The sequence below is a fragment of the Gavialis gangeticus genome, unplaced genomic scaffold (assembly GCF_001723915.1).
Source record: "Gavialis gangeticus isolate Ggan-Ray unplaced genomic scaffold, GavGan_comp1, whole genome shotgun sequence".
In the NCBI taxonomy this organism is placed as follows: Eukaryota; Metazoa; Chordata; order Crocodylia; family Gavialidae; genus Gavialis; species Gavialis gangeticus.
This window is the reverse complement of record NW_017728993.1, coordinates 79234687-79260848: the sequence shown is the minus strand read 5'-3', so window position 1 is coordinate 79260848 and position 26162 is coordinate 79234687. Positions and strand designations below refer to the sequence as shown.

The window sequence follows — 26162 nt, the reverse complement described above, 5'->3', positions numbered from 1 at the left end:
TAATTGTTTTCCAACTATTTAAGTTGGTCTAATAAAAGATATCAGATTCACGCAAAGAACCTTGTCTGCCTATGTTTTTAGACCAACACGGCTCCAACCTACACCCCTGTACCCTTACTACCTGCTTTTATGCTAGTTACTGTTCTCTTGTATGCTGTTAATATGACAACTCTAATGTCCAGTTGGCTAAGGATTCCATCTTTTGTTGTCCACTTTAAATGTGCTTTCTCTCACGGTGCTTCTCACTCATGGAACAACTTAGATGCGTCTCCAAAGGCACCTCACTTTTCCCCTTCACAATCCTCCTTAAAACTCTTTTTTGCTAATCTAACAAAATCTTAATGTTTATTAAATACCCAGTGTACTGAACCATAGCCTATTATGCCAAGTATTATATCTTACTGCTTACCTGCCTCTTGTTTTACACTTTAAGTTCTCTGGAGCAGAACCCACCCTGTCTTTGTACTTGGTCCTGATCCCTGAATGGAGTTCCTAGGTGCCGTAAAAAATATATATATACACATACATATATACATATACATACATACACCCCCCCCCACACACACACATATACACCTACTCTACTCCTACCCTTCCCACTGCAGACCTTACAACTTCTCTTCAAACCTGTCCTCTTAAGTTCAGTTCCTTCCATCTACATAAGATGGAACTGCTCAAATTAAATTCATAGATCAAATAAGGGAAAGGACTTGGCTCATCTAATTTCTTGTACTGTTGCAGGAGACGGCCTTCAGAAAGGGTACTTGCTTTGTGGGCACAGCCCTGAAAGGAATTCCAAGAATAGTGGTCATCCCGGAACAAAACAAAAGGGGCAGACCATCTGGCATCATCAGCTTGAAAGGAACAGGAATATGAAATATAAAGCAATTTTTATAAGATGTAATACAAGAGCAATGCATTATCTATTATAGTTAGTAAGCTCACTCACAGACAAATAATACAAAAGTAAACCTTCTGAGAGAATACTTAGAGTAAGAAAGTAAGCAGATGATTGGAACAACATTATACAGACTGATAAATAATGTCACTTCAATTCACACACATGCCTGTCTTCTCCCATTCAGAGACTATTTATGTTCAAGTGTTTTTAAAAAGACTACTTACAAGATTTCCCATAACGTTATTTCAATTTAGAGAGTGATAAAGATTCAGACTCAAACCTTATGTCCTTCCTAACACCTTTCAGTGCAGCTGAATTTGTTTTAATGGTCCCAGAACTAGACAAGGTACATTATAGGGTGTTTATACAGATGCTCCAGGAGTGTGGGGGGGGAGGGGAGCGCTTTAATTAAAGCAGGTCCAAGAGCTTAATTTCATGTATCAATACCCCTGCACTTCAAAATGAGGGTGGGGGTGCTTTATCTAAACCTTGAAGCCCACCCCCATTTTGAAGTGCAGGGATGCTGATACACAAGAAGCAGGAGGCTGCTAGAGTGCAGTAATTGCCGTGCTCCTGCAAACTTGATTAATCAAATCTGCTCCAATGTGCTCTGAATTACAGCGCATCAGAGCAGCTACCCTGCTTATATATAGACACCCATACAGACCAGTTCTACACTGAAAATGACTTGCTTATATTAGTGCGACAGATCATTGTAAAATTCATCAAACCCTTGGGAAGAGTTTTATTCATATTAAGGGATACAGTGTGATTAAACCACTTTGTGTTAAACTGCACATTTAACTGGTAATATTAATTCAGCTTTGGGTTTAGTGTTATTTGACTTCCTATTTTTTGCTATGGTACTATGAAACTGAAAAAAAAAAAAAATAAAGGTGAGGTTTTAAAGTTACCTTCTTCCATTAAATTGTAATGCAATACCTAAATCTTCAAGATGTCTTTGAAAAAATTCTCTCCCTTGGAACTGCAGGGAAGTTAGCACCTGTGGGTGCATACAAATGTTCATTGTACGCAGTCTATGAAGCTGTGTGCTTGTAGACTGAAAGCCGCATGTACAAGCACTTGCTGGTTGCTGGAGCTGCACAGGGAACCCAGTATAAATAACTCAGGTTGTGGGGAGGGACAGGTAGGATCAAGCAAAGGGCTAGCAGGTCTATGGGAATGTTTTGGTGGGTCCATAGGTGGTGGTGGTGGCTAAAAATAAGCCAGTCAGGTTTGGGGGGACAGGTAGAAGAGCATATCCCTAGGGTGGGAGAGTGCTTGGGCTTTCAGAGCCCCAGGGCTGCAGGCCTAATACATACAGATGTTCAGTAGATCAAATTAACTTACTCCCAATCTAAGTTAGTTCACATACTCAGGTGAAATATATTAGATCAGGCCTGCCTATTTTTGGCTTGATTTAAATCTCCTGGACATCTGCACAGATGGCAATTTAGATCAACTTAACCCTAGTTCGATCGATCAAAATATAACATTTGCACATACCCACAAACTCTTGGGATCAGATTCTATTCCACCTATTAGCCACCTGAGTGAAATTCTTTTCTCCCCTGCTCACATACAGGAAATCCATTAAAACACCTACTTTTCCAGTGCATCTTCCCATTCAGACTTGAGTCGCACACACATGCACAAAAATTGGGAGGAGGAAGAGTAGGATCAACCCATCTTTTACATTAACCATTTTTTCAGAGAGAGTCAAGCAGGTGAAATAAAAATCATACTTAGGCACTTATTGGACCAACTGTATAACTGGAAGTCTTGTTGCTCTTCCTCATCTCACTCAATGCCCAAACGCTTGTCCAACAGAGTTCCCAAATAGCTTTGGTCCAACAGAAGATATTTAAAAAATTCTTATCTCTTGAACATTTCCTGGACCATCATGGCTCCAACAACATTGCAATCCTACTGAGTTTACTTACATACCTAATAGGGGTGTGCGAAGTGAGCCCCATTTGATTCAGATTTGGCCCAAATCAGGCACAGTGATTTGATTTGTCGATTTGAATCACTGTTCCCAATTGAATCTGAAGATTTTATGCTGATTCAGAGAATTAGCAATTCGGACATAGACACAGCTTTAAAAGTTTTTTCTACATACTTGAGGTAGTAGATGCGGCTCGTGATTGCTGTCATGCTGGGGCACACGGAGTATCCCACAGGCGTGAGGGAGGGCTCTCCACATGCTTGGTGGTGAACCCAGAAGTCTGGGTCTTCTAGGGAGCATGCTGTGTTGGCAGTCAGTTGCCGGGGGATCCTGGGTGCCCCCCCCCAACCCAGGAGGCACCAGTCACCGAGCCGGAAGGGGAGGGTGGGGAGCCCCCAGGATGTTCCCCAGTGGACCTGGAAGTGGACTGGAAGTGCTTCTGGTCCACTTCCAGGTCTGCTGCTGAGCACACTGGGGAGCCCCCTGTGCTTCTGTGGGACACTCCATGCATCTCAGCATTGCAGCATTCATGAGCCCCTGCTACCTAGAGGTATGTAGAAAAAACATTTAAAGCTGTGTCTGTCCGAATCTTTGAATCTTTCCAAATCTCTCTGAATCAATTCAGAGAGTTCCGATTAAATTTGTAGAGATTAAAGGGTCCTCTGATTCAATTCAGATTCGGAGATTTGGCCACCAAATTGGGTGGAATTTCAACTGAATTGAATCAGGGACCGAAGCTTCGCACAGCCCTAATACCTAAGAGGTGGAAAATAATTTTGGCCTATGATATATCTGAAGTTTATATTTTGTAAAAATTATAGCACTTTCCCAGATTATTAAAATACTTTCCAAATCATAGTAAATCACATAGTAAATGTCTGGATAGAGACATTCTAATATTATTCTAATATTATAAAAGCCTAAGTCTGACTGTCTGTCTGTCCATAATGCTTTATTCACGCTCTGATTGGCTGACGGAAACAGCCAATCAGAGTGCTCCAAGTGTAGGGGAGCACTGCCATGATTTTGAAGCCATGCCGAGGACTGGACAGAAGGCGGGGGAGCCGAGGCCAGCAGCCCTGGCCTCAGCTCCCTCACCCCGCTCCCTGGAAGAGGCACAGAGGACCGGACAGGGGGTCAGGGAGATGACGCCACCCCACTCCCTGCAAGGGGTGCCAAGGACTGGAGTGGGGTTGGGAAAGATGAGGCCAGCAGTGCTGGCCTTGGCTCCCCCACCCCGGTCCCTACAAGAAACAGAACAGCGGCAGCATAGGGTGTTAGCTGGCAGCACTCCATCCCAGCCTCCTCCCTCCCCGTCATTTTTGATGGCCAATTGGCTAGTATGTCATAATGGTTCAATACAAGTCTCTTTCAGTTAAAAATAAAACAAATTTCTGTGAGCAGAACTCAAACACATGTCACTAAGTTTTGTGTTTTGGAGCCGTGACAAAATTTTCAAACCTGCATACCAAAAGTGAGTTTCCGTAGGAGCTCCAGTATTTTAAAAGCCAAGCACCTAACTCCCACTGAACTCCAGCTGAATACCCAGCTCCTACAATGCTTTCAGCCTAAGGTTGGACTGATTTTTGAAGATGTGGAGAACCTACAGCTTCCTTTGACCTTGATAGATTTATGAGTGTTCAGTACTGTTGGGCATCAGTCAATTTCTATTTGGCAGGTTAAATATATGCTTGAGAGTCTAGCTTCAGTTTTGAAAACGTTGGTCATAATTTGCATAAAAATTAAAGAACACAATACTGAAAATAAACACCACTTTTTGATGAATTCCTGTTTTGTATTTCTAAATAATTTAACAGAACTGAAAAATGGTGATGTTCAGACAGAACAAAAGTTCCAACTATTTTAACATAGTATTTGGAAAGTGAATCATTGAATTTATTGCATTAAAGTTGCTGTTTACTTTGTTTCACCCACAGCAAACTTTGTCTGCCAAAATATATACCATTTAATAAGAAGAAAATATTACAAATTAGTATTAAAAATGCTGGCAGATCTTTAGCCTTAGTGGCAACAGCAGCCCTTGCTACAATTGTGTCAAGATCAATTTTAACCGGATCTATTTAACATATCCTGAGCCATCACATTAAATCTTTCATTTCTTTGTCTTTCAAAGGAATCTGAGCAGAATTGCAGACCAGCAAATCAAATGAGCTGAAGGCAATTTGACCAGCATCTTCTATGTTCTGTCCACAGAGGTTGATGAAGCACCAGGTCTCCAAGGTAAAACTCAGAGCTTAGTCCATTATGGCATAAAATTAGAAGATGATTAAAGTAACCTGTTTTCTTGAGCTAAAAATCAAGCTATCATGGATACTAAGAGGTCTTACCCTCTTCATGAAAGTACATCTCCTCCCTAATTGATATTATTTACTAATATTTAAATTAAATATATGCTATCTCAGCCAATTGATCAGGCAGCACAGACACCTGAGGCACAAAGAGACTGCTTGTTAAGGAGTTCCACCTGTCTCATCCAGGCAGCTATAATAAGTATTTCCATACCACAGAAGACAACCTAGTACTTGAATGACAGCTTTCATCTCAGTTCTTTTGGTCTATTTTGAAATAAAGCTGTAAAATTACATGAATCAACCAAACAACAGAGAAAAAGTAATTGGACAAGAGCTTGAACTAGGTTACAACATTTTTTGGTTTAAAAAGAACAACAACAACAAAAAACCCCACCACAACAGGATACCAGGTAAATGATTCCACCTAATAAGGCACATGACGATCTCAATTATGGGAATCATTATTCTATGTACTATGTGCTATTTCATATTCCCAGCAGGGTTTTTTTCATCTTATCAAGAGTTGAGGGCTGTCTAGTATTTCAGTATATGCAAAGCATACTTAAAGCCTCCCCTTCCCCCACCCCAAAAAGCTCCACTAATTAAAAAAGCCTTGTCAAGTGGTCAGACAGACTGGAACTAGAGGATTATAGGTAAGAGGGATGAAATGAAGGGTTGAAAGCTGCAATTCCTGTGGTAGCTGCAGAAGCATCTGTTATAGACAGGCAAATTAAAGATGTGGCTTCTTGGACTAACAGTCTGGGAACAAGATGTTACAAAGCCTTGCAATAAGTCATCTGCACCCCACTTTTATTATGCAGTAAGTGCTAGTCATCTCTTCTTTTCCCTCTTCAAGTTTCTCTCAACTCGTGCAAGCACTGCACCTTCCAGCTGATTTCTTTCCTGTCCTTGGTCACCAATTCTGTTTCTTTCTTCCGCTCACCTTTTTGTCCTGTGGAGTTAATAGTATTTCCTAGGCCTTTGACTAGTATTCCATGCAGGGAGTTGCCAGCAAAAACAAAGATATTTTTACAAGACAGAGAATGAAACGTGGGAGTGAGGTTAAACAGCCCTGGCTGTATCCATTTTTGCATACACTGGCTGTTTCTAGATTGTGTATCATGCAAAATAACATTTACCATTTTTACCTCTGGGAGATAATACTATTTACACACATTCAGTCCAGCTTCTGGATGGAGAAAGGACAAACCACCACAATACTTGTCACAGATACACTACTTTTAGTTTAAATCTTTTCAGATGAAAAAATGCATGTTTCCTCCCTTCTCAGTGTTTTCCAGAATGTGTATTTGTTGTGAACCTCATAAAAGGTTGTTGGGTGATCTTTTGAATCCAAACTCCCAGAGATGGCATTATTCGCCAAGTCTATAAATGCTAAAAGTTTTATGGGATGCTGCACCCAAACAAAAGCAAATCACCAGTATATTTCCAATATGTAGAAGATTAATACTTCGGGCTAAACCTTAATTCTACACCAGCTATGAATTCCCCAAACTAGAAGTCAGCTACACACCAGAACCAGGATTTGTTCCCTTTTGTCACAATGTAAACACTATGGACTTGATTCTAATTGTGAATGTATACTATCAGGACTGCATATCACCCCATCTGTGTGCACTGTGGAGGGAGGAGGTCTGAAATTGAAACAAATCCACTTCAGATTTACAGCTGGTGCGCTGCCTAGGAACTGGGATCTCAAGATTGTTGGAGCTCTTGAATTTTTGTTAACGATACTGCTGCCAGTTACATAAGTATCTTTGATTGCTGGGGGGAAGGTGTCTCCAAATCTCACTGCAAACATTGGCAACATTCCATAATTAAGGAAGCCTCATAGTTCTTTTATGAGAGTGGTAAATACTGTATACCTTATAGCAAACCAAGGGACAGGAGTTGTGCAACTTATTCCACATCACACAAAGCATTACTGACAGAAGAGTTAGCCTTTTCAGTGGGCCTGTGTTTGTTTACTTGCTCTTTTCACCTCTAATGTAAATCAACTCCTCCACAGTTTTATGCAGAACCAATATAATAATATCGGTGACCAGCAAGTGGATCCTTTGGGTTAACCCCCAAATTAAGAGAGAAATTGTTTGGGGAGGATTGCTACATTTCCTCCCCTACCGCATCTCTGCTTCAGAAGCTGAACCCAGCTTCTGGTTCCTTTTCATTCTAGCAGTTAGCTGACATTTAGCATCAGTTTATGCTTTCAAGTTTATCTACACAAGGAAAAGAGCTAAAACATGTTTTAAAAAGAAGTGCAGGTTATATCTTTATATTTCTTACTCTGTCAAAAATGAGGGCATGTGGCCAAACTCTGTGGTACAGCATATGTAGGGGACAAATAAGTGGTCTTTCTGCCAGACTTCAGAATAGGACCAGGAGTCCTGGTATTACTGCCAGCAGAGCCATCCCTAGGGTATGGTGAACTGAGGTGACTGCCCCAGGCCCCATGCTTTGGGGGGTCCCCACGGAGCTGGGCAGAGCGGCTGCAGCCCCTCCTGTGGGGCCCACCTGGAGCTGGAAGCTCAGCCCCATGCTGCAGAAGAAGCAAGGAGACTCCTCCCAACCTTTTGCGGGGGTACCATGGCCCCATGCAGTGTTAAGGGGCCCCTGCAGAGGCCGATTTGCCCCGTGCTCCACACCCACAACCATCCCTTGGGTAGGGTGAATTGGGGTGACTGCCCCAGGTCCTGTGCTTTGGGAGGCCCCGAGAAGCAGGGCAGAGCAGCTGTGCCCCCTCCCACAGGGCCTGCCTGGAGCTGGAAGCTCAGCCCCATGCTGCAAAAGAAGCGTCCAGCCACTCACTACCCCTTCCTCTCCATCACACACTGCCAGCTTCATGTCCGCCGAAGAATGACTCGTCCAGGGTGCATGGGATCTGCTTGGCCCCAGGCGCCAAATTTCATTGCTAGGGCATCAGTGTGCCCTACCTTTGCAGGGGTCCCATGGCCCTGCACAGTGTTAAAAGGGCCCCGCATATGCTGACTTGCCCCAGGCCCCACACATCCCTAGGATCGGCTCTGCCCTCACCCCCCTAGAGTTGGCTCTGACGGCCAGTGCACTGGACAGCATATAATTGGAGTTCATGATTATCAGTACTGATGTTGTTGTTATTTCTCCTTCAATCTGAGTTTTTAAACAATGCAGTTTTTAGAGTGATGGTTACATTCATGATTCTTTGATGTTGGCAGAATTCCTTTAGCAAGCTTCATAATTCAACCCTATAGTAGAGAAGATGGGACTAGAAAAAGGCAAGAAGGTCATGACACAGAAAGCCCCATGGTTCTCATAGCCAAAAAGAGGAAATGATTAATTTTAATCTAAACCTTTAAGAAGGCCTCAGTCTTGCAGCTGACTTTGGATAGGAGCATACCCATGAGAGTCAGTAGAAGCAGAACAACTGTGAAGTCAAAGTCAGCCTTAAGGTCACACAAGTCTTCAGACAACTCAAAACCAATTTTTTCTTTAAAAATTTTAAATATATATAACTGCTTCTTTATGCCAAAATGAGGATCATTCATGCTATATAAAATAATAGCTTTGATTACCTATTAAAAATGAACAAAAAGAACAAGTTTTAAACAAGGGACAAATCCATATAATTAAGTCTATATATGAAGACAATATGAAAAAAAGAATCTAATGAGCAGCCAATCAATAGATCACAGACTACAAAGGTCAGTCACCAAAAGACTAGAAATGATCCAGGCTAGAGATGATCCAGTGATAAAATGGATTAAACACAAGGATTCTCTCACAGAGGCTAGTTTCAAAAGCAACTCATATGTTACAATAACGTGAGCAGCTTTAGTAATGTGTACATTTATAGCGGGCCTTGATGGAGCAGACAGTCATGATATGTAGTCTTTTATTTGAGGATATTTACTAACAGAGAGCTTTAAGAGGTAAATACTATCAAGATTTTTATGGATGCTGAAAAGAAACTGGATGCATACTTTTAATGTTCCAGGCATTACATGTTGGTGCAATCATAGATAACTTAGGGGTCAAAATCTAGACAGTACCAATTAATGTCAGCCTGAGTTTCTCTATATTAAGTTTACAGGGATATTCAGTTCTGACCAAACATTTTTTTTAAATGAAAACATCCACAACTGAACACCACAGAAGTAATTTTAGAAATAATCAAGCTGCCTCAACATTTTCATTAACTGACTAGTGCAGCCCGTCATCAACTGTGGATGCTAAAGCAGTCACAATAAGTAATGATATTCATGGAAATGGGTCAAAGAAAAAACAAGAAGAAACTACAGTAAAGATTCTCAAGCAAAAAAAAATACCAGTCCTCCAGAACAAGCCAAAATCATTAATAGAAAATACAATCTACAGCAGTCCAAGAACATTATTTATATTGTATTTAAGTCGTATTAGATTAAACAACTGTCCAAAGTAGTACATAAAAAGGCCCAACCAGACTCTTTCAGAAATTTCAGAAAATATTTGAAAGTCACAGCAGCTTCTCAAGAGAAACTTTTAGTGCTTTGATGTTTTACAGAAACCCCTCCTGAAAGGGATCAATAAAAAAACCCAAAACAGATACACTCTAGGGAAACAAACTCAACCTCTGCCACATCATGAACTAACCTTCACTTAAAAAGGAAGATTTCCAAATTTGGGATATTAACTTCATTTTTTGTTTAAAAAGGGAAGTTTACCTTGAGCTAGATAACAAACAAGTTAGTTCCCTCAGGCAGTTCTGGCTACAGCTGATTTACAGCGATCCACAAATTCCTTCTCAACATGGTTTAATAATTAGGGGAAGAAGAGAAAAGATGCTGTTTTACACAATGTTCATGTTATCCTAAGGCAGCTTGATCCCTCTGATACAGACTGTTAAGAAAAGGAAAAAAAAACCCACTTACACATGTATTCAAATGTATATGACAAACTAGCAATGTTCCAGATATTCATGAATAGGCCTTTTGTGATATGCCTGCCATTGCTTTCAGCAGGGATTTCCACTTAATACATTTTAAAAATACTCATCAATAAATTTCAATCTTTTTGAAATGGAGGGTTTTTCAAATTTCTATGTAGACCCAAGAGGTCATGTATACAAGTAACACTGAAAGGATATGAATTTTTCCCCCTCTCAGAAACAAGGCAGTTCTGTCCCTCTGCCAAAACTGGTCTGTTACCTAGAAAAAAAAGAGCCCACATATTCCTTTTGGTGTACACAGCAGAAATCAGAATCAATCTTGCTAGTTTTGAGTACATATGCACATGTATAAAAAAGGAAGAGAAATCAAAACAAGAAGTACTGTTAAAGTTTCCATAGAAGAGATTTTTTTTCACTAAAGAATGCTACCATATTTGTTTGTTTAAATGTGGACCTGCAATCCAATCAAATCCATAAGATCTTTCAAAGTCTCCTTTAAAAAACAGAAAGGATATACACAATGTGACAAGAGCAAAATCTGGGTCAAACAACATTTGTTGTCTACTAAAGATGGCATAAACTGGAGCTGTATGGTTCATTTAGGGCTTAACCAAAAAACTCCAAGATTTCTTTTTTAGGGAAAAGGTTGAGGTTTTGGCATTCGCTTTTATTCTGCATTGGAACAAGAGAGAGATTGCTCTGTGTTTTGTGAGCGCAAAGGACCGGAAACACCCTAAAATAGGGAGTTATAGTGCTCTGGATAGGGCACTTGACTGGCATATTTTCTTTTACTGCATTCAGCAGAATAAGGAAAGGAATCCGGATCTTCCAGAGTCTAGATTAGTCAATAGTTTGGTGGATATAACACTTTTCTGAGGGAGGGAGGTCTGTCTGCCTCCATCTGAGAAACTGTTCCAAGCATTTCATTAGGAACATTGAAACAGATTTCCACAAAACACTTCAGTTTGGACAAACCACAGCATTTTTGTTAAAGACATTTTTTCAGTGAAACTCTCTCAGACCAGCTCTAATGATAAATGAATGCACAAAGGCAAGTAAGATAAATATACATTAATTCTAATATGAGAATTCATGTTCTCAACAAGTTCCATTTTGTAATTTCTTTAATGAGCTAGCTTTCAGTGCGATTAAAACAGCTGCACCTTTAGAACAAACAGCATAGCATGACCAAAGATTTTGCACTTTAAAGACTTATGCATCTCTGATTTAGTTAGTTTTCATAAGCAACAGTTTCCCTTCATCAAATGCTGTGAAGGAACTGACAGGCAAAATGAGTAGAAGAGAATAAAACAAAATTGTTAACCCATTGAGGAATCTAGGGGTTATAAAAGCTAATCCAGTTACAGGGATTAATTCATTATATATGAACTAATCCACAGTCTTGGTTTAGACCATACTTAACACAATCCAGTGTGGGGTTAATTTCTTGTTCTGCAATTTCCCATTGCAATTAGTTTTTAAAGTTTAATTGTTTAAGAACAGCTACTTCAGTTTCAGTGATAGGATGTCCAGGGAAGTTAAAGTGTTCGGCCACAGGCTGGCATGTCTTTCTGGAATTGAGATCAGAAAATATTCATTCATTCATTCATGTATGTATTGCTCCATCTGTTCAGTGTAGACGTCCAAGGGGCACAATAAGTAGGTGATGGCACATAGGATGTTGAGAGAGGAGCAGGTAAACAACCCTTGGATGTTACCAAACATGTTATTTGGTCCAGTGATGATATAGTTTGTATTGAGGAGGGAGTCCAGAGCAAGGTCTGGAGCCTTGCTAAGAATAGGAGTTAGGTAATCTGTTGCTGGAGAGATGCTGCTTCAGACTGGGGAAATGTCTGTGGGCATGTCTATGAATTGTTTACTGTGGAGGTGCCTAATTAACTCTGCAGTAAGATCTCAGGGCATTTATACACATACTTTTTAGTTCTTGGACATGTTGGAGATCCGCCGCTTTGGAGCAGACTCAGTCAATTGAGTCTGCTCTGCACGGGGGCTGATGCACATCACATTGCACCACTTGCAGTTGTAGAAGCAGCAAAATGCCCAGCTGTTAGCATGGAGAAAATGGCAGTGGTGCACTTTTGAACTAAAGCACCTCCAAGGTTTTTTAGTTCAAATGTGCACCACTGCCATTTTCTCCACGCTGACCTGCATTTCGCCACTAATAGAACTGCGAGCAACACAGTGCTGGGCACTTTTCATGTGTGCAAATGCCCTGTCTATACATGCAGCCCTATTAGGCTACTAATAAATGCTGCCGTAGGATAAGACTTGTTAACGCAGTTATGATCCTGCAGTGGTGTTATTTAGTCTGCTGGAACACGTGTATACACTGACAGGACTGGCTGGGGCACAAGGGTGCTTCAGTGCAGGGGCTTCCTGCTGGCTAGCCCTGCACTGAAGCATGCTCATGCCCTAGTCAGCCCCTCTGCAGCAACCTGAGCAGGTTAGAGCAGCCTTAGGCTGGCAGGCTGACCCCCAGGACTCCCTGCCAGCTGGGGCTGCTCCAGTCTAGCTCAACATGCTGCAGTCCTGGGTGCACGTGTAAAACACAGCACCCGGGACCAATAAACTCGGCAAAAACCATGTCAGAGTTTATTCATCAAATTAACAGCACATATATACGTGCCCTGTAAGTCAGGGTGGGTTTGTTCTTCATGGCTTCCTTGAGATGGTCACTGTTTGCCAGGAGAAGTAGAGTTCACTGCTGATATGGCCAAGGCTTTCAAGCTGTCCTGTAGCTAAACGCTTGAGGGATTCTGTTGTCCTTGTCCTAGGGTTCATATTTTAGCAGGTCATAGGGAGGTCTGGGTCTGGCTTTGTTGATTTGAGTGGCTACAGTTTTACGACTTCATTGTAAATGTAGGAATCCTGGCTTCAGATCTTTAATATGTGTATCCCAGTCAGTGGGATCACAGAGCGGATATGGTTGTAATGTAGAGCTTGGCTGTAGCCTTTGTATCTAGTGGTGTTCTTAAGATGAAAGCTGCTGGTATGGAGCCAGTTGTAGCAACTGGTTGGTTTTTAATACAATACAGTGATGATATACCTGTTGGAAAGTTTCACAACGGTGTTCAAAAAAACAAATTTGAGGAGGGAGTATTTCAGAGTCCTATGTGTCCAGATGATGAACATACAATCAGCATACCTTAGATATATCAGGGGGATGAGAGGGAAGCTGCAAATGAAAATAAACTTCAAGGTGTGTCATAAATATTTTGGCATATTGCAGATTCAGGTGCCATACATATACCCACGTTAGTACCATTTGTTTGTATGTATAGGAGTCCTCAAATCTGAAACAGTTATATATGGAGAATGTGTGGAAACAGATGTAGTGTCATCATTGGGAACTATCTTCTTTATGGTTTATAATCCATCCTTATGGCGGATATTGATGTACAGAGATTTGACAACTCTGATGTACAAAGATATGATGATAGGTAATATGGTGGTAACTGGAAGCATAGACTTCTGGAGCAGAGTTTCTTTAGTACATTTGTAGTGACTTTCATACAACTTGCAGCTCCAGTGGCATGTAGGAATAGGATAATTAGAATAGCCAGAAAACTCCCTCCATGATGGTATCAAGGCCAGAAACAGGGGGGTTCAGCATTGTGATGGTAATAAGCAGGGAGCACTTCTGAAAGAGGCAAGGTAGGCAGAAAATAAATAAATTTCATTTTAATCATGAAAAAAAATGTGAATTTTGGGTTACTTTTTTTAATCCAAAAATTGGGAATTTAAAAAAAACCAAAAAACAAACAAACAAACAAAAAATCAGAGAAAACCAGGATCCTTGGTACCAAGTAAAAATTTCTCTTTTCTCCCTACCTTGCCTCTCTCAGAAGTGTTCCTTCCCTTTTCATCCCCCTTTACTATCCTTTGCATTCATATCACTTCTTTCTACAGTATTTAGAAACTCTTTTCTCTGCAGTCCCTTCACAACACGTGCTGAAATAAAATGTTGCTTACAGTCCTTCCATGGCCTCTGATGAAGCAAGCCATTACTTATGAAAGCTTATGTACTTCTGATTTAATTAGTCTAGAAGGTGCAACTCTACCCTGCCTTTGCCCTCATTTGGCTAACAAGGCTTACTACCTTTCTCTCCTCAAAGATTTTGATGCAAGTAAGCAACACTGAATAATAGTATGAAAAACAGCAAACTTCAAAAGCAATGCTAAATATCCTCACCTTGCTTTATTTATCTATAGGCTTTCTTCTTTCTTAAGGAAGTATTTTTGCCTTCATCTGTGTTGCGTTTACTATTGTGGCAACTTCTCAGTTACACTGTGCTGTTCTATTACTTTAATAAAGTGTCTTCAGGTTCATTTGTTTGCTTTCTGCATATGAACTTATGCAAGCACCAGTGATTAACATTAACAGGAATTGTGCATAGAAGTCCCTTTTATAGCAAGTGGAAAATAACTTGCATATGTTGTGCAAGTTGAAGAATGACAAAAACAGTGCAAAATCTGGAACAATCGTAAACAACCATACACCTCAGAAGATCATTGCACTTCTGAAATATTTACTAGCTAAATGAGTTTCATAGCACAGGGAAGGCCATTTGGAGTTTCATGATACTCTGAGAGTTTTTTCAAGGTTTTAATGAATCATACAGTTTTAAACTCTGGCAGGAAAAAATACTTTCTAAAGCCAGATATGGAAAGCATGAAGTTTACCAGAACTTTTATAGTGCCACTAAAAACAAAGGGGGAAAGGACAGGTAGGAGTACTCCTTGTGTCCCATTACTTGCTTAGCCAACAAAGCTGCATTTGAATGGATTCTGCAGGAGATAGGGGTTGGGCTGTGGGTTTGTCATGTTGTGACAGACTAATACAGCTACACAGACCTCCTAACTCTGAGCCTGCTTTGGACAGGATACTGCGAGCACCTGCCTCTAGCATAATTAAAAAGCCATGTAGTGATAGCCACTGTTTGTGTGGGTGTCCATTCTATAGCCCATTCCACAGCCCTAGGCCAAAGAGAACATTGTGTTTTCCATCACTTCTGTTATATCTTCCCTTCAATCAAAGCCAATTTGCTAGGGATTTAGCAGATATGGATTTGAGAATTCTGTCCTCTGTACTTATCCCAGGAAGATTATAGCCAGTTGTTACTAAGTCTTTGACCACAATATTTATAGTTTTATTTAAAAGTAGCATATGCTAGTCTCTTCCCAAAGATGAAGCCCTCATTTTGCAAGGTACTATAAAATACCAAGTCCACGCCTGAAAAGTTTCCCAGCTAAATGAGCAAGATAGACAAAAGATGTTAACACAGGCACATAAAGGCAGTGCCTCAAAGAAGTGATCTGAGTGAAGTCATACAACAGTCTTCAGCATAACCAGGAACAGAACACAAGCTTTCTGAATCCCAGACCAGCAGCTTATCCAATAAATCACAGTGCTTCAACATGTGGATTGGATTACAAATGAAAACACTGAACAGTTAGCAACACACTGAAATACCATATTTTCTTGCATATAACTTGCCCCAGGTTATAGTACACAATTCATTTTAAAAAGCAGAATGAAGAGAAAGATTTTTTCCAAAGTTATGGCTGCATAGACCAAGGACAGAACCTAATATTCAGTTTATTCCCATTCCTGCTTAACTAAAGTTGAAACCCTAGCTGCTGCTGAAGACAGCAATGGTCTCACAGGGTAGAGCCATACTTTTGAAAAGAGCTAGAAGACTCTCCAGAGATGTGAAATAGGAGGGGAGAGAGACCAAAAGCAGCTAGCAAACATCAAAACAGCTCTAAGAAAGGTTAGTTTAATGAGCAAAACATCAAGGTCATTAAAAAGAGACACAGTCATTAACCCCTAGAAGAATGAGCCATTAAAGACAACTAACTCCTTCATCTGCCTGCATAGTACTCCCACAGATGCAGCATTTTGGAGCAGGAAATCAAAGCAGGGTGATTCTATTCCAGGAAAAAAAAAAAACTCAGCTTCCTTGCTAAATACACAGACCCCAGTTTTTTGCAGGGAAAAGTGAGCGTTATACAATATGTTTCTCATATACATGAGAAAATGTCTAAATGTAAAATCAGAATGAATTTGAAGGGTCTGGAAACATAGCCACTCTGACCTTCTTTATCCAATAAGTGGCTGGAGAAAAAACAAAAACAAACATTAGGAGTATAGGTAGGAGGTTATTTACCAAACAGTGCATTTCATCCCAGAGAAATGAAGCAGCAACTAAAGGAAATAAAGATTTCAGACAAGTACACCATTTATATTATTTTTCTTGCCCTTACTTAAAAAAAAAAGGGTGGGGGGAGGTGAGGGCACACACGCACAGTTTAGGATTTCAGTTTATTGGAAAGTTCAAAACTAAGACAAGGGCCTGTTTATCATATTTCCACATGATATTTCTTATTGCAATCTGTTGTATGCTTTAAAGGGGAAGAGATATGCAGGAGGTTAGTTCTCAGCTTGGTCACCTTAGGAGGGATACTTGCTGCATGTGCCTGAAGTTCAGCTAGATTTAAGAAGTCTAAATCTTATTTTTTTTTTTTCATTCATGGGGAAAAAGGAAGAGAACTTTCCCCCCTGAAATAACAATTAGTCTAACAGTCATTGTACTCATGACCAGGGATCTTGGTTTTCTCCATTTAAAAATTGCAAATTCTCTGATTAAAACCGCCCAAATCTGCATTTTTCTGCGATTAAAATGATATGCCATTATATTCACAGGTATCAGTTAAAAACAATACTTTATTGATATGTTTACAATGTATCACTATAATAGAATAAATTCTAAGTACCAGTTTTGGCAGTTGATTTTCTTTTTTTTTTCCCCAATCATGGACAAATCAGAGCTCCCTCTGCCTCCTTCACGCACCAGGATGTAGGTCCAGCTGTGCCTCTCCCCACACCCTGCTGTGTGGTGCTGAGCAGCCCTGATAAACTGGTGCCCTGCTCATGCCATTGCCTCACACTCCCCACCCATAGCCCCCCTAGCCCTTCTAGTGCCCCTCACTCCTCACCCACAGCCCCCAACCCCCCAGCCTTGCTGAAGGGGGGCCCCAGCTGCCAGGGCTATGGACCAGGGACCCAGGTCTGCAGCTCCCTGCCCCCTGCAGCAGTACCTGAGCCCCAGCTGCCACCCATGGGAGGTGGCAGCTGCTGTAATGGGGCAGAGCATGGAGCTTGGCTCCCCCTTCCCTGCGGGCAACAGGGCCGGAGCACAGGCTGCGGGGAGCAGGTAGATATGAACAGCCCACTGAGAGCTTGGGATCCCCACCCTGCAAACCACCGGGTAGGACCTGGCACAGCAGGGTATAGCCAGGGCAGGTGGGGAAGCTTGATGACACCATTGGGAGATTCATGCCACCCTGGCGAGGCACCACCCTGCCTGTCCAGCAGCAACAAGGGGCATAACTCCACACCATCACCCCCTCTGCTGCCAGGCAGGCAGGGGGCACCTTGCTATGACAGTGCAGGGCTCATGGCAGTGGCAATGAGCTTCTCCACCCAGTCCCGCTGTGCCATGACATGCTGGCTCCCACCTGCTGGGTTGCAGAGGCACAGGGGTGGGGAGCCCTGACCCCACAGTGGGCGGCCCACCCCCACCCCACGCACAGATCTTGGGGGAACTTGCCCCCCCCCGGGAGTGCACACAGCAGTGGGGAGCCAGGCCCCTACCCCTGCCTGCTCCATCCCATTCCTTGTGCATCCCAGCTTCAAGCCCCAGGCACTGCCATAGTGGGGCAGCAGCCCCAGCCCTTAACAAATCCCTCCCTCCCCCTCTACCCCCACACACCGCAGACTTACCTGTGGGAGCTGCTCTCCAGGCTGCCTGGCAGCCATGTGCATGTGTAAGTACACACATGCACATGAGGCCCCACCTACCTAGCCACCCTGCTCCCCTTCCCCCCAGCCCCTTGCAGGCTGGAACTCTGCCAACCTGCAAGGGGAAACCCACAGATTTCTTCATTTTCTCTTTTAAAGGAGAAAATCTGTTTTTCTCCTTTAAAAGGAAAAAAATCTGGGTTTTACTGTGTTTTTCCATGACAAATGGAAAACCTGAATCCCTGCCATAGCATACCTTGGTATCTAGTTGGGGTACCAATGAAGGTGTAGCTGCCAAACCATGGAGCTCAGCATAAGGCTACAAAACCTGCTTAATAAGCTAGCTTAATACTCAAGCTTGCTCTCAACTCACTGCTAGTGCAGCTGAATTATGGACAGTATATAAACATAGCTAAGGTATGCAGTTTTTGGCTGCAGTACAGATATAACCCAAATACACCCATTCCTGAAAGTGTGTTGAGCTCCCAACACCTACTCATGTTCTATGTGGAAGACATGTAAAATAGGAGGTACTCAGTACCTTACAAGACCGTCTCCAATAGCCAGAGGGACCATTGCTCAAGTAGACACAAAAGATACTTTTTTAGTACCTTATGGTCATGACTATTTTTTTTTTCTTGCTACAACTTGGAATTGCCCAAATAAGAGTTTGAATTTTTACTGTCTAGTAAACAACATGGTTCAGTTAAGGTAAAATAGGAAAAAGTTGTATACAACAATTTTTGTGTGTGTGTGTGTAATCTGAAATGTAATGGATTTGTTAAAAAGAAAAGGAAAAAAAACTTTCTCTGGAGCTGGTAGCTTGCTGTGCATTACATAAAATTGTTGAAAAAGAATACTGCTAATATGGTTTCTGAATAGTTGGGTCTTATAACTTAGTTAACTCTGAGGGAGTTTTCTTATTCTGTTCTTAAAAGCCTGGAGGTCCAAGCACACCAAGCTCTAATGTAAGATGGGGACTGTGTTTTATCCCAGTCCTCAGTCAAGATGCACCAACTGTCCTAAGACACGTGGAAAGAGTGTGGAGGAAAACAGGCCATTTTACAAGGTCCAAGCATCCCTTGTACTTGGCCTTGGTAAGAGTGCAACTGGAGTACTGCGTCCAGTTTTGGGCTCCACAATTCAAAAAGGATGTGGAGAAGCTCGAGAGAGTCCAAAGAAGAGCCACATGCATGATCAGAGGTCAGGAAAACAGACCTTACAATGACAGGCTGAGAGCCATGGGGCTCTTTAGCCTGGAAAAGCGCAGGCTCAGGGGCGACCTGATGGCCACCTATAAGTTTATCAGGGGTGACCACCAGTATCTGGGGGAACATTTGTTCACCAGAGCGCCCCAAGGGATGACAAAGTCAAACACTTATAAACTACTGCAAGATCATTTCAGGCTGGATGTGAGGAAGAATTTCTTTACTGTCCGAGCCCCCAAGGTCTGGAACAGCCTGCCATAGGAGGTGGTTCAAGCACCTACATTGAACACCTTCAAGAGTAAATTGGATACTTATCTTGCTTTGATCCTATGACCTCAGCTGACTTCCTGCCCTTCAGGCAGGGGGCTGGACTCGATGATCTTCCTAGGTCCCTTCGTGCCCTAATGTCTATGAAAATCTATGAAATCCTTTCTTTTCTTAATGGACTGATCAGGGAGAGATCATAAGGAAAAAAATCTTTCCCTTTATGTATCCTTCTGTGAGCTATTCCATGGAAGGGGGAAGACAGGACCATTAAAAACAAAAGGAATGTGGGGGGGGGGGAGGAAGAGAGAGGGCTTGTGTGCACGCATACACACATGCATGCATGCATGAGTCCATGTGTGCAAATACACTTATTGACACATTGGTGTCATGAAGTTACTGTAAGACTAATCCATCTGCATCACTGGGGAAATGCAGGTTTAAGGTACTTGCCAGCATCCTGACTTGATAGCTTTATTCTGGCAAATTTCTAGGAAAAGTTTGCCCCCTTGTTCAGTAGGGATTACATTCTCTTTAAAAAGCACACCCTCAAAATTTCCTTATAATTTACTAGAAAATTGAGGGGGTGGGAAATGCAAGAGTAGGTTCTACTTGGCTGGCACAGATATCCACAGGATTAGAGTATCTAATCATTAAATGGTGGCCCAAAAGGGATTAAAATGATATGAAAAATGATAGAAGTAAAACCATCCAGAGTTCAAGGTTCTCCCATATTACTTGCCCATACAGAGTTTACACATTGCTGAATTCTCAGCCCATTGCATAATCTTGCACATTTTTCTAACAGCTACTAGGCCAGTAAGTGAAGTACAAAATGGGATTTTCAATTCCCCAGTTAAAGATAACCTAAACAACATTTTAAATAGCAGCTATTTTCCCTTCACATACTATACAGGAAGCCATATATGGTCTCCAAATGCATATGCAGTTTGTGTTAATTTAAATGGGATTTATGTGAGTTTGAAAGCACACCATCTGACTATATTCTGTGTATACATCCTTGCAACCCCATTCAGATTTCAATGGTTATAGCATTCTCCGATAGCAAAATCTTATTCCTTCCTTCCTGCAATTACAACAGTGTTACACACAAAACACACCAACATCTGGAATCTTACTACCCCAAGAGCAGCTGTGATTTCTAATCTAAAATCAGGAAGTGAACTGTGTTTTGTCAGGGGTTTTAATTGTGATAAAATATGCTTGTAGCTATAACAGAAACATAGTATCAATGGCCAAAATGCTTTAGGGTGGCCATGCATCCTGGTTTGCCTTGGACATGCCAGGATTTTGTAGTCCAGTCCCAGCCAGTTGGTCCAAAGTCCTGGGCTGGAGTTTGGCAGGGAGGTGGAGGGGCATGGTGCACCAAGCAGGTGTCTGGGGCAGGCACCGCCACTGCAATTTGGGAGCAAGGTGGGTGGAATGGAGCAGCTGCCCATGATGGTCTGCCTCCCCACTGGACTCTGGCCTGGAACTTTTGACTAACAAGCCAGGACTAGGCTACAGGATCCTGGAGTATCCCAGTCAAACCAGGATGCATGGTCACCCTCAAATGCTTGCTCTGTTCTCTGTAATTATATAAGAGAAGTTGTAAAGGTGGCATATTATACTTGTGTGGATAAGACATTGTGTGGGTTCAACATATACCCACCCTAAGAGGGTAAAACGTGGTCTCTTACTACCATTTCAAAAATAAGTTTTTACCCTAAGGCCCCCACTACACATTACACGTATTACACAATTAACTGGTTAATTGTACATAAATTTAGATTGGCCACATGTGCAAAATAATGATCACACAATAAAAATGACTTTCCAGTAAAAATGAGCTATAAAAAAAAAAAAGAGCCAACCAGCTATAAAGTTAATGCTTGAAAATGTATAACAACTCTATGGCTGGTTCCTATCCAGCTTTAATTTCAGCATGTAGCAGGGCCTTTAGAGATTAGTTCATTGCTGCTCTTATGCCACAGAATTCCTGAACTTCTATTTCATGAGGGCAAGTCTAAAGAAGAATTCAGTACGATAGGCAATGTGCCTTTCATTTTTAAATCAATGGCAGTATAATACCAAGCCATCCAGTATCAATGTTAAACAATCCTGTTGCTAAATGAACACTTTTGCCAAGTAAGATTCTCACTGAAAAAAGAAAGATGGAGTAGCTTGCAGAAATGCTACTCATTTACTTGCTTCTTTTTGGCTTATTGGTTGAAGTTTACTATTTATTCTTCCCAGCAGTTTTAGGGGAGAGAAGTGCAACAATAGCTATTCAAACTTGTGCAGACTGATCCCTTCTATCAGAAAAAAGCATTTCCTATACTGATCCATATCATGGAACTGACCCAAAGAAAGATTAAAATTCTTACCAAAACTCCTGTACGTCACATTTTTATTGCAGAAGGGACCCTGACTGATATCCTATCTTATTGTCTTCACTCAGGTTTTTTTTTCTATGCTGATGGATTATCATATTTGGCTTGCATTGATTACCCATTTACTCCACACCTAGTCCCACTGATTTCAGTAGGATCATTACAGGCATAAGATGATACTGGCCAAATCTACACATATACTTTACCGTGGACTAATTAGCTGCAAAGTAAAGCTTCACTATCTACATGTGCAACAGCATTAGGCTATGATTAAAATGCATGTGTAGTTGATGATCATAGGCATAAATTGCACTTGGTCAGCCCAGTCAGCAGGGTGCCAGACTCCTGCCTGCTCCCTAGCCACACAGCTTTGCACTTTCAGCACCCTTGTGCACTGGCCAGCCTCTCTGCTGCCCAATGCCGTCACCTGGAGCCCAAAACAGAGAAGGGCAGGTGCAGCCCTGGTGCAAATTGGTCTGCCATGGCTCAAATTGTTGCTGTCCTGGGTGCACATGTAGATACTGCATTCAGGAGTAGTTTACTTCAGCTCAAACTGCTCCAGAGTTTATTGCTTTGAATTAATTGCATGTGTAGACCCATCCACTGCAAAGGTGTCAGAGTCTGGCCTCATACAACACACATGCACCCTATAAATCAGCTCCATTGAGTACTATGAGTTCCCTTGTACTTGTAATTCTTTAATCTCTTTCAGAAGCTATTTAATTTCCCTACTGCATTTCACTGTTACAATATTGTACTGAAGGAATCCAAAAGGTGGAGATGTGACATTTCCTTAAAAAGCCAAAAACCCTTTCATGTAGGCAAAGCCCTTATTCAGTATTGCCAATTCCCCTAGAGTTAGCTCTAGACAGGTCCAGCACCATTCTCTACATTTCCCATTTCAATCCTTACGTGCTGTCAGAAACAATATTAAACTGCAGGGCAGTTGTCTGTAAGAACTGGGGAGGGAGGAGAGACAAAGGAGTATTCTTTTCCTTACTATTCAGTGAATCTGATGGCAGATAGTTTTACTCTGCCAATGCAAACAGCTTCTCCCCACCTGTTTGGAATACCCTGTTAAATATTCAGACTCCAGATATGATATACACCTGTCACAGGACCCATATCCATGCCCATGCACTGAGCATCAGAAGGACGTTTTTGGTGAAGGGGATAGAGGCAGATGCTACAAGCTTCCTCTTACAGAGTTTATTTCAAATGCTTTCACTGAAGGCAGGATTTGACTAACAGAAGCAGCTAAGAGTTAGCTACAATTTCTTGAGAAAGATATGTGTTTTTTCTCCTCACAAAGACTATACTTTCTCACTGACTTTAGGATCTCATTGAATCAACATTTCCTTCAGCTGCTTGGAAACCCATCTTCATTGAAATTATAATGCCAGACTACACTACTCCTGAAAAGACCCCATTAAAAGGGAGGAGGTCCACGCATGGAGAAGCTCAGCATGAGAGATAATTCAGCTCTAGATCATTTCAACCTCACTCTTGATTTGCCTGAGTCAGGGGAAGGAAAACAATGCATGTCCACCTCCTCCCTGACTCACCCCATTTCAAGAATTGCCTTTGCCACAGTAAGCCACTTGTATAGATTTTGGAAGTAAGGTATTGTGAAAAAATCTGTTTTCCCTTCTCAGTACTCACAAACAAACAAAGTGAGAAGGTTTGAGGCATGATGTGACTGCCTTGGTTTCCATTTCCAGCAAGTGGCATATGCTTAATTCTATACAGAGTACTGGAAAGGTCAAGAGATGCTCCCACTCATCTTTTTCTTATACAGATAAAAATCACAAATGTTAAATGAACAAAACAAAGTTAAATTAAAGTGCTGAACTTCAATACCCTTCCAGCATATATAGGCCTAACACATGTAAGTCAGCTATGTCTGCACTTGTACATATGCATGCACGTACGCATGCACACTGGCAGAAGGGCAAATCTGACATTCAGCGCTCAGAAAACAAAGGTCTCCAATCATTTAAGCTAACAGGAGGATTTTTTTTGTAGTATGCAATTATGAAGCTTTTGTAGTCATGGAGAAGTTATTTTCCTTGAGACATATAAAAGATAATATGGCAAAGAGAATAATGATTTTGTGCTAGAGAAAATAAGGGAAAGAAAGGATACTTCACGCCATATTTCATGAACATAAGAGTTTGTTTAACCTCTTGGCATGATTTTTCATTCAAATTAAATAACTCCCACAATTATTAAACATGACTGGAAGCTCTAGGAGTAGTTATTGTGATGCTTGGAAAGCTATCCTCATTTTGAGGCACTCAACAGCTTCGTTTTATTAGAACTAATTGCAGCCTTGTGCCTATTAGCTTCATTGAAGGGGCACTTCCAGCCCATTTTTAATGTTCACGAACATTTGGAAGGAGATAGCCATAAACTGATCAAATGAAAGCAACAGAAAATGCTAAATGTGAATATCTGTGTTCATTTTATTGACTACTCTGATTAAGAATCCTCTGATAACCAAAGCATTTATAAATGTTTGAATGCTGCCACTTTCCAATACATAATAAGATTAAGAGACGTTGAGTTGTTATACAGGTGTGTAGAAGAGGCTGCTGTGGCAATAGTCAACATTTCAGTTTTGAGGGATGGTCTCCCATAGCTGTGAACAGCAAAGAACAACTCTTCTTTAGAATAGCAGTTTGTTTATTTTTTAAATTAAGTGTGGTAACCTTAGTTCCCTGGAGTTCAGTTATAAATAAATAATTTAATTAAATTACATGCCATCAGGGAAACAGGAATTGATTTTTATATCTGATTTAATGAAGGAAAGAGGATCATGCATTTGTATGTGCAGGCACGCATTCATGCACATGCAGACACACAATTCACTACTCAGAATTTGGGGCTGGCTCATGTAAAGGCAACTTCTCCAAGACCTTTTTTACAATAATTAATATTCAACTTTGGTTTGTCTCCAGTAGAAGCAAGAATTAAGTCATGAGAACACAGCATGAATATTTTAAAAAGTATACATACATTTAAGTAAACAGGAAGGGGAAATTTTACTAGCAACAAATGCTTACCTGGTTTGGTAACAGACATCTATACAATAAGCCAGTATACAAGAAAGTGGCCTGAGTAACTGCAGCTTACAAAGGCTGCATTCTTTTGTTTGGTTTTGCACAATACAAGGAAATAATGCATTTATTATGATAATCTCCAGCTAGAAAACTTGAAACACTTAGGCAAGTTTAACTTACACAACATTTCTTTTTCCCTTTTAAAATATGCACTTAAAAACAGTTCCCAGCTAAAATACTGTACATGTTTCATGAGGCATTCAATTATCAGGGCTTGTTTCTGGAAAGAATCATTCCAATTTGGCAAACAAATTACAACATATATAACTCTAAGGTGCATTAAAATGTCTGGTTTCCATGAGGATAAGGAAATGTGTGCAGCTCCCCAGCTAAGTCCAATGAACAAAACATATTCCAGCTATAATTTGAAAAAAAAGAAAAAAAGAAAAAAAGAAAGAAAGTTAAACAGCAGAAAGGGTATTACAACAGCCTGGTGGAAACAAATGAGATATTATAACTGGGATGCAGTCATAGGACTCTGTGTAATTCTGTTACAGCTGAGCACCAATAGATTCTTGTAAAATTAGCTTTGTGTGCTAGTTTAATGAAAGTATAAAGAAGCATATTCAAAAGGCTACAGTACAAAGAACACACAGTCATGACTATTCACAATAGTGAATTCTATACTGAATGTGCTAACTGGATATGGATTAGTCAAAATATAAGCAGCTTCCCTTTGCCTTGGATCCTTGTAATGTTACACACCAAGCAGCCTAAACAGAACAAGTCTGTCTGTACTGGGAGGGGAAAAAAATAGTTTTCCTTATTGAAGAGTAGTATCTGTGGACAACATTTGGCACCACAAGTTCAAAGGAACTACTTTATCTGCACTGTAAGTACAGACCCAAAGATTTTATAGTATCCTTGTCTCCATGCTATTGCTTTTTTGTCCCATTAATGGCATTTAAATTATAGACCTGCTGTAGCCACGTAGTCAAAACACCAAGTCATCTGATGAGACACTGTATTATAACGTCAGTGTGTCTGTGTTTTAACCATTCTTTCATATACCATACTTGTCCTCGTCAATCACTTCTTTCTGTGCTAGAAAATACATATAAAGGACAATTCTATCTTTAGATCTCAGATCTCACTGAAGTTTCTAACACAAAGGGCTTTAATTCTTCATTCATTGCACACCCAAGACTGTTTACATCAGTGGAATTTTTTGAGGTACAAAAAAAAGTGCAGGATCAGACCCCCAATTTCTTATGAGGATTTAAACTGAAACAAAGAGCCAGAGAAAATACTGGGGGGGGGGGGGGGGG

General features: G+C 41.1%; 1 long non-coding RNA gene across 1 annotated transcript in view; it reads left to right on the top strand.

Moving 5' to 3' along the window:
- LOC109287096 overlaps nucleotides 1-26162 on the top strand; it is a 115992-nt gene that overhangs the window by 53343 nt on the left and 36487 nt on the right. Inside the window, exon 2 of the long non-coding RNA XR_002094766.1 lies at nucleotides 4984-5090. This is a non-coding gene — a long non-coding RNA (uncharacterized LOC109287096). The remainder of the gene's footprint in view (nucleotides 1-4983; nucleotides 5091-26162) is intronic.